Source organism: Microcebus murinus, chromosome 1 (genome assembly GCF_040939455.1).
Source record: "Microcebus murinus isolate Inina chromosome 1, M.murinus_Inina_mat1.0, whole genome shotgun sequence".
NCBI classification, from domain to species: Eukaryota; Metazoa; Chordata; class Mammalia; order Primates; family Cheirogaleidae; genus Microcebus; species Microcebus murinus.
In genome coordinates, this window is record NC_134104.1 from 38,603,819 (window position 1) to 38,619,740 (window position 15,922).

At 33.1% G+C, this 15,922-nt stretch overlaps 1 protein-coding gene across 2 annotated transcripts in view; it reads left to right on the forward strand.

Annotated features, from left to right (window-relative positions):
- Window positions 1–15,922, forward strand: part of CSNK2A2IP (casein kinase 2 subunit alpha' interacting protein) — a 123,634-nt gene that overhangs the window by 50,080 nt on the left and 57,632 nt on the right. Inside the window, exon 2 of one of the 2 annotated variants that reach the window (XM_076001010.1) lies at window positions 6,902–7,052. The exons of the other annotated variant lie outside the window; for it this stretch is intronic. The gene's annotated coding sequence lies outside the window, so the exon portion shown is untranslated. The remainder of the gene's footprint in view (window positions 1–6,901; window positions 7,053–15,922) is intronic. 2 annotated transcript variants of the gene reach the window in all.

Below are 15,922 nucleotides of genomic sequence, written 5' to 3' on the forward strand. Positions count from 1 at the left end.
CTTTTAGGAGAAAGATAGGTTTATTAGGATTGTCAAGTTCCAAATGATGAATTAATGAAATCCTCAAATCCTATTGCTGTGGAGTTGAGGATTTCATTAATTGGAAAGACTCACACGCAAAGTCTCTGTGGGAAGTTGTAATCTTTTCCATGTCTTAAGAATTGGCTCACCAGTCCAACTTTACAACTGAGTGTATTTAAATGAGATTTTCTTAAGAAGAAGAATAAGAGAACGCAAGGAAAAAGGATAAAGAAGGAGGTGAGGGGGAGGAGTAGGGAAAGATGAAGCATACAGAAAAAATTCTGAGAAGGCTATTATTTACAAAGGTATAAATTAAAAAAAACAAAAAAACCCCCCACAAACTTCTGATTTATTTGTTAAATGAGCTCTTGCTAAGTGTCTAGCTTCTTTTGGCCATGAGGAAAATAGGATGAGGCAACTGTCTGCTTTGGAAAGAAAGGGCAATCTGCTATGTTTTATTTGTCATTCTTTGGGCAACTTGTAATATCACACATGGTAACATTCGACATAGGTACAAAATGGGATAAATGGAAATTTAGTGAGCTATCTGCTTAAAAGACATTCATTTGAAAATTTGTTTTAACTTTGGCTTTTAAATAAAATTTAAACAGTGTTACTTGATTTCACATTCACCAGAACAATAAATATTTAACAATTCTGACAGTACCATGTGCTGGTGAGGATATGGAATAAAAGAATCCCTCATATGTTCGTAGTGGTTGTATAAATTGATGCAAGTTTTAAGAACAATTTGGCAATATCTAGTTAAATTGACCAGGATTCAGTATTCTTATTCCTAGTGCTGTACTTACTTCAGAAAAACTCTTGCACAAGAAAATATTCACAATAGTAATCAATGTGACATTGTTGTTTATAGTAAAAAAAACTAGAAACAACCTAAATATATATTATTAAAAGTGGATAATTTTATATATAGCCATCACAATGAATAAAGAGAAGAAATTAAAAATGTTGAGAGAAAAAGGAAAACTCTTAAGAATTCATTCAATATAATACCTATTATTTCAAATTTTGAAACACATACAAATAATATGTTACATGTAAATACATAGGCATTATTATATATTTGTATGTAGAAAGCATAAAAACATGAATGGAAAGAATGCATTTCAACTTCAGAATGTTGAATATGTCTAGGATTCAAGGGGGATGATGACATGAATAAAATCAATTAGGTTGCTCAGAAAGGATTTCAGTCTAACCTCTACTGTTTTATGTCTTTCCACAATTACCCAAAGAAAGTTTGATAACATGTTTATTAAATCTGTGAGGTGGATATGAGATGTTTGTTATATTACTTTTGTATATTTTCAAATTTCAATCAATTTAAAAGATAAAAGGCCATATTTAATTATTTTATCCTATGTACTAATTATCTCATGCATAATCTGGTAGTGGTTTTAGTTTGGGTTATTTTGTGTGGTTCTGTTAATCCTATTTCGGGCCCAGAACCATATTTTTCACTTCAGTGAGTTGATCAATGTTCTTGCCTAGTTGTGTGCTCACTCTGTAGCAAGACTTTCTACGACCATCATGGATTTTGCTGATCCATTTGCAAAGTTAGTACTCAAAGAGTTTTCAATATCTGTAGAACTATATGCTGCAATATTTCTAATAGTTTTTTTGTTTGTTTGTTCAAGATTAAATTAAACAGCCCTGAATATGATTCATTTAAGCACATGCTCTGGAAAAATAAGGTCACCATTAAAAAATGTAACTTTATTCTAAGCTGGCCAATTTGATTTACAAAGATAAATATCTGCCATTTCTGAAAAAAAAGACCAGCTTTTCATTAGAGATGAGCTTAATCATTGACACCATTACTTCAAGATTATAATGGGGCAGTTTTGCTCTTTCATCTTCATCCTTGGTAGAGCAGCCTTGACCCTTTAGCTTGCTTCATTACTATCTTTCACAATAAATCATCAGCCCAACACAGACAACTATTTAGAGAGCAATAATAATAATAGTTAACATTTAAAGAGCTTTTATTATTTGTAGCACTATGATTTGTAGCACTGTGAATGGATTATCCAATAAGATTTTAGCAACCTATGATAAAGAAGCTGTAATTATTTACTTTTTCTTGATGCAGTAGCTGAGGCTTAGAGGGGTCAATGACATCTTCAAGAATATAAGAACTCTGGGCAAATAAGAGCATAATTGTGAATTAAAAATATTTAACTATTAGCTTGGTAAATGTTGTATTGAAAGATAACAACGCTTTGATTGGAAAAGAAATCTGGAAATAAGTTGGAAATGGTAAAAAGGAGACCTATGAATATATGGTAGGGGCAGAGACAAACACACCCTCCCGGGAAGGGAAGCAGGTTCTATTCTTTTCTGATAATATTGAGAAATAAGTTCCACATACTTTGTGTATTTCTCTTCTTTGGTGTATATGTACCTTGAGGGTTCCTGTGAAAGAAATCAAGTCCTAAGTAACCAGAAGAAATTGAGAAAAATATCAGAAGAAAAATGGTAAAACAGATAGTTTGGAAATTTGGGGAAAGACTAAAGGATTTCATATTAAATGTGAATATACTTCAGAGACTCAGATAATTTGGAAATCCTCTATATTCACATGTAGCTTATACATTTAATGTTGTATATGTTAGATCAATGCTGTCCAACAGAACTCTCTCTTTAGCTCAGGCCCAACTGGAACAGGTTTACATGAATAAAAGGGGTTTTTCCCCCCTTTAAACTTAACTAATCTGTTTAACACATTGCACCCTCAACCTTCTCTCTCTTTGACTCAATATTGCCTTCACTTTCTGACTTACTCTTTGTCTCTCTTTACAGAAACATAACTTCATTTACTCTTTTATATTAACAAAGATTCTGTACTTGACCAAACTTCAGTCAGGCTCCTGAACCTTCTAGCCCATCTGTTGTTTCCTTATAAAATTGAATTTAAGCAACAACCCTGTTAAGTCAGCTTAGTAAGAATCCCCATTTCTGATATCTGACCACTCTCAAGGTCTGATCAGGGTTCTCATCCTCCATCATCCCCTAGGTCATGTTTGATTGTCCTGGCCTGCCTTTAGCAAGAGTCCTGCTAGGTTCGTATGGCCAGAATACACTCTTACCTTAATGTTTTCTCTTAGCAGTTAACCATCTACTGACCCCAACCCTGCTCCTTGGGTTATAAATTCCACCTGCCCATGCCGAATTTGGAGTTGAGCCCAATCTCTCTCCCTCACTGCAAAATCTCACTGTAGTGGTTTCCACACATATCACCATGCTCCTCTCCACCTTGTATAAAGTCTGCCTTACTATCTTTAACAGGATCCACCCTGTGCCCTTCGGCATCCTGTGCCCTATCCAGAAAGACTGATCTATATACCAAGAGTTCCTCTTACCCTCTAGTGAACTTGTGCTGGAAGTCTGCTACAAGAAATCAGAGAAAGGAGAGAAAGGTCGTTGAGTTTAGTCTCTTGCTTCCGTCCCTGTAGGATTACCTCCCACTGACTCTGCTTCTTCTTTTTTTCTCTTCCTTTTATTTCATCGTATTATGGGGTACAAATATTGTTAGGGTTATGAATATTGCCCCTGCCCCCCTCACTCCTCCCATGTGCCAGAGATTCAAGCGTGTCCAATCTCCCGGTGGTGCACCACACACATTATGTAAGCACACACCCTTCTCCTCCTCCCCCCTCCCGCCTGCCCACCACCCGATGAAAAGTTTTTTTTTCTTTTTTGTTTGTTTGTTTTTGACATTTTGGTTACATTGTATGACTCTGCTTCTTGATCAAAGGTCAGAGCTGCCGTCCAAGTAGCTTTCTCTACAGAATCCTCTCTTTGACTTCCAGAAACCATATCACCTTCTTCAGGTTAAGCTTAGGACTAATAATAGCGTAGCTATTTCCAGCCCTGAACTCTAGTGAGATCTCTTGTCATTTCTTTATACTCTGCCAACACCTCGGCAAATAGCTTATTTAATAAACTCTCTTTCAATTATCCTAATTTGAGTGTGTCATCTCTTTCCTGTTGGGACCTTGGCTGAACCAACTGTTTTAAGGCACTTTTCCTTTATTTAACACTTTCCTGATATATAGTCTGTCCTGAGCACCCAATTATCTATTATTTGATTATTACTTTGTTTTCATCTTTATTCCATTAAGGAACTTATAGAATACAAATATTTCAAGATGGAAAGTTTAAACATTCTGGTATCAGCTTTTCCATGTACTAGCCATGTGATCAAAAGTAGATCATTCATTTCCTCTGAACCTAAGTTTTTTTCATCTAAAAAATTAGTGGAGTTTAAGGTTATCTTCTGGCTTTAAGATTCTATAATTTTATGAAATAAAGAATATATGATTTTTTAATCTCATTGATTACTCACCTCTAGGCTATGCTTTTGTATTATATGTGAAAAATATAAATAGAAGAAAATAAATCTGAATGATTTCAAGATACAAAAAATGCCGATTTTATATAAAAACACAAAATAATGGCTATCATGATTATGCAGCTTTGAATTTGAAACTTAAACAATAAAACTACTCAAAACTAGAAGCAAAACAAGGAAGTTAAGTGCAGGTAGTTTCTTATTTAGTGCATGCTGATTATATGTACTCTGAATCTTTAGAATTCAATGAATACAATTTACTTATATTTTCAGGCATGGCTAAGGGAAAAGTGGTTACTTTAAATGTTACCTATAAAAGCTCTAGCTGGCAGTTAAACTTTTCCATTTCATTTTCCTCTTATCTCTTTAGAAATGAAGAGATAACTTTTTGAAATATATAACATTCTAAAAGAGGAGAAGAAACACACTCAACATTCAATGGTCAGGTCTTGGGGAATATTTTGTTCCTATTTTAGCTAAAGGGTATAACATTGATTGAATGATTTTAAGATGGGATTTTTTGGCCGTCGTTCCATTAAACTTGATATTAAAATATCAAAACATAATATGATAGTATTTCTAAATAACGTTGTGCATCTTTCTTCAGCTGTGTTTTCTTTCAATGAAATCAAACAAATACACCTGCATAATTAAAAAATTCTTTATTTTTGTTAGTCCCTGGAAAGAAAAAAATGTATGTAGTATTCAAGATTTAAATCCCATACTTGTGGCAGACCCATGCCGCCATGCAATTGGCCACAGAATTCAGTTTCTGTCATGGAATTTGCCCTGTGGAGATCACTGCGCTTCACTCTCATGCGGCTGACAGAGAAGTGAGGGGGAGTATTGCATTTGCTTTGCTTTGGCTCTGGCTTAGGAAAATTGTTCAGGCAATTGCTTTTTGTAGCATGTAATGCTGTTAGTTCCTATCCCACTGCTAACAGCCTCCCTCCCCCAAGCAGACCACAAAGCGGATGAAAGAAAGAAAAACTACTTCTTCTACTAACCATATTGGCCCAGTTTCAATAGAAAACAGTAGCTTTTCAATCCTACCTCTTCAGACTCTATGTGGATTCAAGGAAGCCAGAGTGGACTCATTTATTCTATATTGTGCCGGGTATTACCCCAAATTGTGCAAACCTTCTTTTTCTTAGGTATTATAACTTTCAGAGAAAAATAAAATAAAAACTTCAGAGAAAGTAGAAAAAGGAGGAGAGATTCTGAATGTCTATTTATGCATTTCTTGTAACATTTAGCATGTTAAATGTGTGAATATGTTCATCTTATGCTTTTATGGATTGATACAAAACAAGATTGTGCTACTAGATTCAAGCCAGCAAAATGAGGAGGAGACATTAAAGTTTTATCAGCTTCTTGGTGGCATATGTAGTGTTGAAAGTAATCTCTTTACGTTTTTGGAATCATAGTCACTGCCTGTGATGGAGGTCAGTGTGCCATGCTTACCCTCCATGCAGGTAGTAACACAGGTGACCACACAGGCTGAGAATACAAAGTTGTTGGTTTTTTAATTTTTTTTTAATGGCTTAGAGATTCTTTCACATGCAAAGATTTATTTCCTGTAAAGGCGATACCCTTTGGAAGAAATTCAGGAAAATACCATGCAAAGGATTTATTTTTATATGTGCTAGATTAATTTTAAGATATACACTAAAGTGATACATTCAGTAGAACAGAAAGAGAAAGAAATCCATTCACCAGTACTAAATTAACTTCATAATGGGCAAACTGCTAAGAAATAAGAAATAGAGGTGAGAAAGGAAGCAGCACTCAGGTGTCATATCTTCTTAGGTAGTTTTCACATAGGCAACAGAAATGTAGGTTTTTCTTCAAGGAAATATAGACCAATAATTGGAGGTTTGCTGTTTTTTATTGTTCACCACAAGTCTGACAACCCTCATTTAGTTTCTAATGGTTTGTTTTCCTGAACTCTAAAATTCGGTTCAGTTTCCTTGTCTATTAGGCTAGTTTGTTTTGTCTCTCTCTCTCTCTCTCTCTCTCTCTCAGATGTTATATTACGGAAATAATGTCACAGGACTTTGTGGGAATGGAATAAAAAAGAAGAGTAGAGACTTTTTTACTAAATCAGCTGATTAATCTTAGATAGTATAATAAAAAAAATAAAACTTGAATTGGCTTTGATAATCCAGATTCAAGCCAGTGCCTGATCAGGTTCTCAAAACTATTGTTAATAGCAAGTAAAGCATCTATTAGCTGTTCCATATATCGGGGGGCAGTTATATTCCTGTCTTCCTAAGTGTTTATATTCAAGGTTGCTCATTGAAAGGGGGGCACTGTGATCTGGAAGCTGCTTCTATCCCAGACTGAACACCTCTACTCTGTTATTAAATGCATCACACTACTCATCTCAAGGATTTGAGTACCTAACAAATTAACTGGAAAACTTCCTTTTGTTTTAATGTTTTGGTAGTTTCATGATCAAAAACAAGTCTTAGTAAATACATAAATTTATCATAATTTTAGATCCCTGAAAGTGAATCAAAATAAATCAGCCAAGACCATTACTGCCAACTGAGACCATTGGAAAGGGGCTCTGGAATGGTGTAATTAGTTGCCATTACATAGCTGCAAGCCTGCAATTTTCCTTCTGACTCTGACCCACTGCATTGCTTAAGTAAGTATTTGCACGAAAACTTGTGATAATTGATCCCCTTCTGTGTCAAGTGTCTTCATAACTTTAAAAATTAAAGATGAGGAGTGTCTCAAGTGGTTTGGCAGGCAATTTGATTCCAATTTTATTATCACAATGGGTCCATAATATGCATGAAGTGTCCTTTCTGATTAGCCATGCCTCAGCAGTTACTCTATTTCCATTTTTGCTTGTCTTTCCCTCCCGCTTTTCTGTCTCCTCTTCTCACCCAGGCATCCCTTCATTTTCTGAGAAAATGGAAGAGGCTGCTTGCAGAAATTAGTTAGCTATTCAAATTAGCTGCCCAGAATCAGGATGGGCTAATATATGACAGTATTCCTTGCTATACCAGTTGCCTCTGTTACATGTGAAAATGATTCTTTCCATCACTTCAGAGATTAGGGGGGAAAATGCCTAGGTGGTCAGTTACAGTGAAAACTTTGCCCTAAACAATATTTTTTCTTCATTCTCTCATGACCAAATTATAGAAAATGAGGCAAAGAGAAAAAAATTAGCTTCTTTATTTTTTAATTTTTGTCAAGTCTCAGTACAAATTGTAGCACATATATACAGTGCTATCCATAAGCTGAATATAATTTAATGAAGAAGTCATTTAGCCACAAGATCATTCTGTTTTATTTTATTTCCTTTAGGTTCTTTTCTCATATTTCTATTTTTGCTACATTTCCTAGTAAAGTTAGTGGTCTTGTCTTTAATTGCCTATCAGGATATATATTATTTATTGGTCACTTGTAAAATGAAACAATAAAAACTCAAATTATCCTTTACTACAGGAACAGTTATAAAAGCAATGATAGTATCTAACTAGGGGGACATATTTTTAGCTACCCTAAGGCCATTGTTTGTGCCTGAATTAGTACTATTGTGTGTCAAAAGTGACTTTTCACCCACCAGTCGCTGAGAAATCCTATCTGGACTAAGTCAATAAATCAGAAAATTCCAATGTCTTCAATAGAAAGATCCAAATTTTGCTACAAAATGACTAAAAACATATGGGGGTTCATTTAATTTCATAGGAACATGTGACTCACTGACTCAAAAAGAAGGCTGCATGCATGAAATGAGAACTGCAATGGGGCAATAACTTTAATCAAATCTCAAAGCTTGGAATATCCTGAACCTGTTTAGGATATTCCTGTCCCCACATATTTCCAAAATTGTGAGAGTTTCTTTTGTTTGTTTATTTATTTATTGAGAGAGAGTCTTTTCTCTGTGGCCCGGGCTAGAGTGCCATGGCGTCAGCCTAGCTCATAGCAACCTCAAACTCCTTGGCTCAAGCGATCTCTCTGCCTCAGCCTCCCAAGTAGCTGGGACTACAGGCATGGGCCACCATGCCAGGCTAATATTTTGTACATATTTTTAGTTGGCCAATTAATTTCCTTTCTATTTTTAATAAAGACAGAGTCTCGCTCTTGCTCAGGCTGGTCTCAAACTCCTGATTTTGAGGGATCCTCGCGCCTCGGCCTCCCAGAGTGCTAGGATTACAGGTGTGAGCCACCGTGCCTGGCCTAGAGTTTCTTTTATATAGTGATTTATTTCTGTAGCTATAAATGGAAAGGGTCTAGTCTTTTAGGTATATGACAACTCACACGCATGTTTGAGGTTGCTGGGAGTCCGATTGTAAAGATCTCTGGTTCTAGAAACTTCAGGATTTATTTTAGTCATTCGTTGCCCTGTGAACCACTCATCCACTGAGCAAGCTCTCCTGCTACTAAAGTTCTTTAAAGCAACTGTCTTTTGTGACCATCTGATTGACAACAGTTTAAAAATCTTCAAGATGATTGTTCAGGAAATCTTGTTACAAAAAGTCTCTGTAAACTTTGGTTATTATCCTTAAATCTTGTCTTTTCAAGTTAAATATGAATTATTTCCTACAAGTTTAGCCCTTTTATTCTTATTTCTAGTCATCATTCCCATTATTGTAACATGTTAAGTTCAAATATGACTTTAGTGATTGTCAAATGGTTCTATTTGATTACTTCTTTGCTGTAAGGATATGAAGTCAACTTCACAATGATTTCTTATCACAGTGTTGGTTTACTGTGTGAATTCTGGTGATAAAAACTTGATTTGGGTATCCAAAATTATCCTATAAAATAAAGACTTTTGTTATGTTTAGAAAGATGAAACAAAGCAAATAATAGCTGAATAAAATGTTAATGTTGTCCTTAAATGTAAAGTAATTTCTCATTTTATCTGTGAATGGGCAAGAAATATTTACTGTTTAAAATTATAAATGCTTGTGGTATAATATGTAAAAATAAGTTTTATTACCTTAAATTAAATATGAATTATAAGTTTCCTTATACATATAGTTGTAGCATATATCTATTAGTCATTTTTAAATGAATATAAAAAATAACATTTTATCTTAGGATAACATTTTTCTTTTTATTTACAACAATAAGGAAGACATCATACAATGTGATCAAATTAAAAACATAATTTATTTTTTAAGATTTATTTATTTTTTAATTTGTATAAATTTATGGGGTACAAGTACAACTGCATTACATGTATAGATTGCAAAGTGGTGAAGTCAGGGCTTTTAGGGTAGACATCAACTGAATAATGCACATTATACCGATGCAGTAATTTCCCATCATCCACCCAAGTCCCACCCCTCACCCTTCTGAGTCTCCATTGTCTATTATTCCACTCTCTACATCCATGTGTACACATTATTTAACTCCCACTTATAAGACAAAACATGTGATATTTGTCTTTCTGTGTCTGACTCGTTTAACATAAGATAATGGCTTCCAGTTCCATTAATTTTGCTGCAAAAGATATGATTTCATTCTTTTTATGGCTGAATAATATTCCATTATATATACATACCACATTTTCCTTATCCAGGTAGAGTTGTTTTTAAGGCATGAAAAAAATATCAATTTTCTCCACATTTTGAAGCAAACTGAGAGCATCTTGCTTCTTCCAATCTGAGACATTTTATAATGTCTACATGGAACACAAAATTTACCATATATTTTAGCTTGTTCATTTGCCCACTCCATTTATCTATTTTGGACTTGTCTCACTACATGATTATTAAGTTCTTATAAACTTGGACTATTTGTGTCATTGTTAAGTACACAGTAAGTATTTGAAAAATTTTCATCTGTCTGATTATCTGCTCAGCCATTAAACAGATATGATTTTCTAGAAAAAATTCTATTTAATCCATTTAAATTAAATTTTAGCGCTGATAATTACTTAAGGTATTAGAAAAATTTTATTTGGAACATGGGTATGTGTATCTACTTTAATGGTAAATTTATTAAATCTAAATATATGCTAAGTACTGCTGATAAAAATCTAGTGTCTGAATTGAGATGTTTTCTAAGTGTGAAATACATCCTAGTTTTCAAAGACTTACTATAAAATAAGAATTAAAATATCTCATTAATAGTTTATTTTATATTATTAAATGTTGAAATAATATTTTGGAAAGATTGTATTGAATAAAAACATTATTAAAATCAATTTCATGTATTTTTTTTAAATTTTTTAATGTGATGACTAGAAAGTTTGAATTTACTTATGTGTCTTGTATTGTATATCTATATGACAACACTGTTAGAAGAATACCCCCCAAAAAATATAATATAATACCCCAAAAGTAATATAATATGCTTTGTACATAAAAATAAATTTGAAATGAAGAGAGTTTGGTATAAAATGTCATAAACAGCTCAACTATGATAAATACTCATTTTAAAAAATTTATTTAAACTTTTTTTCCTTTTAAAAAATTTGATAGATTTAGGAAGTACAAGTTGAATTCTGTTACATGTATATATTGTATAGTGGCAGAATCTGGGCTTTTGGTGTACCCATCACCTGAGTAATGTACATTGTACTCCATAGGTAGTTTTCATCTGTCCCTTCTTGTGAGTTTCCCATGTCCATTATACCACTCTGTGTGCCCTTATATAGCCATAGTTTAGCTCCCATTTATAAATTAGGATATGTGGCATTTATTTGTCTGTTCTTGAGTTACTTCACTTAAGATGATGGTCACTATTCCATCCAAGTTGCTGCAAAAACCATTATTTCATTCTTTCTTATTGCTGAGTAGTAGTCAATATACATATATATGTATATAGACACACACACACCAGATTTTCTTTATCCACTCATCAGTTGATGGGCACTTATGATATTGATTCCATATCTTTAGGATTGTGAATTGTGCTGCATAAATATACAAATGCAGATATCTTTTTGACATAATGATTTCTTTTTTCTGGGTAGATACCAATTAGTGGGGTTGCAGTATAAAATGGCAGATCCACTTTTAGTTCTTTGAAAAATCTCCATACTGCTTTACATAGAGGTTTTACTAATTTACATTCCCATCAACAGTGTATAAGCATTCCCTTTCACTCCATCCATGCAACATCTATTGTTTTTTGACATTTTAATGTTCATTGTAATTGGAGTATGATGGTATCTCATTGTGGTTTTATTTGCAGTTCCCTGATGATTAATGATGTTGAGCATTTTTTCATATGTTTGTTGGGCATTAGTATATATTCTTTTGGAAAATGTCTGTTCATGTCATTTGCCCACTAATGGTATTGTTTGCTTTTTTCTTGCTGAATTATTTGAGTTTCTTATAGATTCCAGATATTAGTCCTTTGTTGGAGACATAGTTTGCAAATATTGTCTCACATTCCATAGGTTGTGATTGATTCTTTATTATTTCTTTTGCTATGCAAAAGCCTTTTAGTTTAATTAAGTACCATTTGTCTATTTTTGTTTTTGTTGCATTTGCTTTTGAGGTCTTAGTCATAAATTCTTTGTCTAAGCCAATCTCCAGAAGAGTTTTTCCTAGATTTTCCTAGATTTCTTTAGTCCATCTAGGGTCCATTTTTGTATATGGTGAAGGATAAGGATCCAGTTTCATTCTCTTTGCATATGGCTATACAATTTTCTCAGCACCATTTAATGAATTGTGTGTCTTTTTCCTAGTGTATATTTTGGTCTGCTTTGTAAAGGTCAGTTGGCTGTGGGTATATAGTTTTATTTTTGGTTTCTTTATTCTTCTCATTTCTCTATGTGTCTACTTTTATGCCAGTATTATTCTGTATTGGTTATCATAGCTTTGTAGCATAGTATGAAGTCAGGTAATGTGAGCTTCCAGTTTGTTCTTTTTGCTTAGGATTGCTTTAGCTATTTGGCTCTTTTTCAGTCCCAAGTGAATTTTAGAATTGTTTTCTGTAAAACTTGTGATAGGAACTATTTCAATCTGTAGATTACTTTGCACAGTATGATCATTTTAACAATATTGATTTTTCTGAGCCATGAACATGGGATGTTTTTACATGTTTGTGTCGTAGTTCTTCTTATAGAGATCTTTCACCTCCTTCATTAAATTTATTTCCAGGTATGTTATCTTTTTTTTTTTGCAGCTATTATAAATGGGACTGAGTTCTTGGTTTGGTTCTGAGGTTTGTAGTTGTTATTGTATAAAATGCTATTGGTTTTTATACATTGATTTTATAACCTAAGGCTTTGCTAAATTCATTGATCAAATATAGGAGTCTTTTGGAGGAGTCCTTAGGGTTTTCTAGGTATAAGATCATGTCATTATCCAACAGAGATAATTTGCATTCCTCTTTTCCAATTTGGATGCCCTTTATTTCTCTTGCCTGATTACTCTGTCTAGAATTTCCAGTGCTATAGTGAATAACAGTGCTGTAAGTAGGCATTCTTGTCTGGCTCTAGATATTAGTGGAAAGATCTCTCAGTTTTACCCCATTCAGAATGATACTAGCTGTGGGTCTGTCATATATGGTGTTTATTGTGTTGAGGTATGTTCCTTTTATATTCAGTTTTTTAAGGGTTTTTAACATGAAGGGATGCTAGACTTGATTGAATACTTTCTCCATATTCATTAAGATGATCATATGGTTTTTGTTTTGAATTCTGTTTATGTGGTGAATCATATTTACTGATTGGTGTGTATTGAACCATCCTCACATTCTTAGAATGAAATACACTTGAATATGGTGAACTGTCCTTTTGATGTGCTGTTGGATTCAGTTTGATGGTATTTTGTTGAAGATTTTGGCATTTATTAATAGATTTATTAGAGATATTGATATGCATTTTTCTTTTTGTGTCCTTTCCTCACTTTGTCATCATGGTGATACTGGCCTCATAGAATGAGTTAGGGAGGATTACTTCCTTCTCAAATTTTTGGAACAGTTTCAGTAGAATTGGCCCAAGTTCTTTGTATATCTGGTAGAATTTGGCTATTAATCTATCTGGTTCAAAGCTTTTTGTTTTAGGGAGTTTTTTTATTATTGATTAAATCTTCTTGGTCTATTCAGGAGTTCTATTACTGCTTCTTCAATCTCAGAAGGTTATGTTTTTAGGAATTCTTAATTTCTTCTAGGTTTTTTAATCTGTGAGCATATAGTTGTTCTTAATAGTGCCTGGTAATGTTTTGTATTTCTGTGGTATCAGTTTTAATGTCTCCTTTTTTGTTTATGATTGTGTTAATTTGTGTCTTTTCTCTTCTTTTCTTGGCTAGTCTAGCTAGTGCTTTATCAATTTTGTTTATCTTTTCAAAGAAACAACATTTTGTTTCATTGATCCTTTGTACTACATTTTTGGTGTCTGTCTCATTTAGTTATGCTCTGATCTTTTTTATTTCTTTCTGTCTGCTAACTTTGAATTTGGTTTGCTCTTGTTTTGCTGGTTTCTTGAAGTGTGATGTTGAGTTGTTAATTTGTGATCTTTCTACTTTTTTGATGTAGGCATTTAATGCTATAAACTTCCCGCTTAGCACTACTTTTTCTGTATCCCACCAGTTGGAGTATGTTGTGTTTTAATTTTTATTTATTTCCCCATATTTTTGAATTTCTATTTTTATTTCTTCATGAACCAGTGATCATTCAGGAGCATGTTGTATAATTCCCATATATTTTTGGTGTTTCTGAAGTTTTCAAAATAATATTTTCCTTCTTAGGAGATACATGATGAAGTATTTAGGAGCGAATTGCTTCTTTTGGAAACTACTTTTGGAAGATTTGAGAAAAGAAAGTGTGTGTGTCTGTGTGTGTGTCTCTGTGTGTGTATATGTGCGTGCAAATGCATGCACACACATGTAGATAGGTAGCAGGTACTACAGAATGTTAACTGTTGGTGAGTCATGCAGGCAGTTCTGTGCTGCTCTTCTAAACTTTCAGTGGATTTAATGTTTTTCAAAATAACAAAATATCTATGTGCAAAGATATTTTTATGCATTTGTGGCATGGAGATGAGAAATGTGATCAATAATGCAAAACCCCAACACATAAGTGACAAATATTTTCAATATATATGAAAAATGTTTAATAAAACTGATATATTAGGAAATATTAAGCTCAATAAGAAACAGATAATCACCTTAATAGAAAAATAGCCAAATAACGTGAGTAGGTTACCAACAGAGGAATAAAGACAAATGGCCAAGAGACTTATTAAAATGTTTTGCACTGATAATCAAAGACAGGAACAAATACCAAGGTAGGAATTTTGCCTCTTATTTAATAAAATATTTTAAAATTATAAATAATATGACAGTCTAAAACTACAATATATTAAGAAAACTATATGTAAATTTATATTGAGTAACATATCTTAACAAAATCTGAAATATCAGCAAAATCATAACAACAAACAGTTTTTTAGAGGAATTTTTTAAAGGCAGAACATTATAGATTCTAGATTCTGTTTCCTCACATTTAGAAAAGATAAGTTAAAAATGCCTGCATCTTGGTGTTGCTGCTGGTAATAAATGATTCAATGAGATAATGACTGTAAAATTAAAAGGATTAAATGAGATGAATACATAGTAGGCACTTAGTACAGTATTCAAGTGGAAGTGACTAATAGACTTCAATAATAGATTATGTAATAAATTAATTATATTTTATATATTCAATAAAAAACTATGGATTCATTAAACATAATGTGTTCAAATGTTTCTAACTGGCATTTTAAAGGAAAAAGTCAGGTTACCAAAAACAGTGCTTAGTATGATATTATTTTTATAAAATAATTCACAAATAATTAAATTTATACTCATTTAAAAGAATAGAAAGTCACATAGCAAAATAGTCACAATAGTTCTTCAGAGGGTAGGATTATGGATAATGCTAATTTTATTTTTCCCCCAAATTCCTCATAATTATTTCATTTATTCATGCTAAAACATCCCAAAACCCAAGCCCCAAACAACCAATCTTCTGCAAGTTACAAAATTCATCTCTGAAAATGGAATGTGATTTTTATTCCCTAATCCAGATTATAAAGAGAAAATGAATAAACAAAATAAACTCAAGGCACTGATACAGCAGGACTTCAGAGTTATCTGGGGCTATCTCCCTGATCTTAAGAAGTATTCTGCAGAGTGAACACAATGAAGATGGTCTCATACTTTATTAGAAATACAGTGGCATGGTAAAATCGGGTAGGCTTGTTTAAAAACTGGTTCTGAAGTGCATCATGGTATGCTTTAAGAAAATTGTCTTTAACCTTTCTGAATTTCTATTTTTCCACCTATTTGTAAACTGAGAATAATACTCCTTAAATAAGGGTACTGTGATCCTTAAATAAAATAATGAAAGTGGGGAGGGTATGAGAAAGGTACAGAGAAACTTCTATTTGTTTAGTATTCACTATGCCAAACTTTAAATTATTCAATTTATACGCATAATCTCATTTAATTTTCAAAAACTACTGAGGTGCTCTGGGTATAATTTCTTGCAAAGTTCAAGAGCCACATTAACATACAGAGCCACCTTCATAGTCCTAAGCCACCTTCATAGTCCTTCATA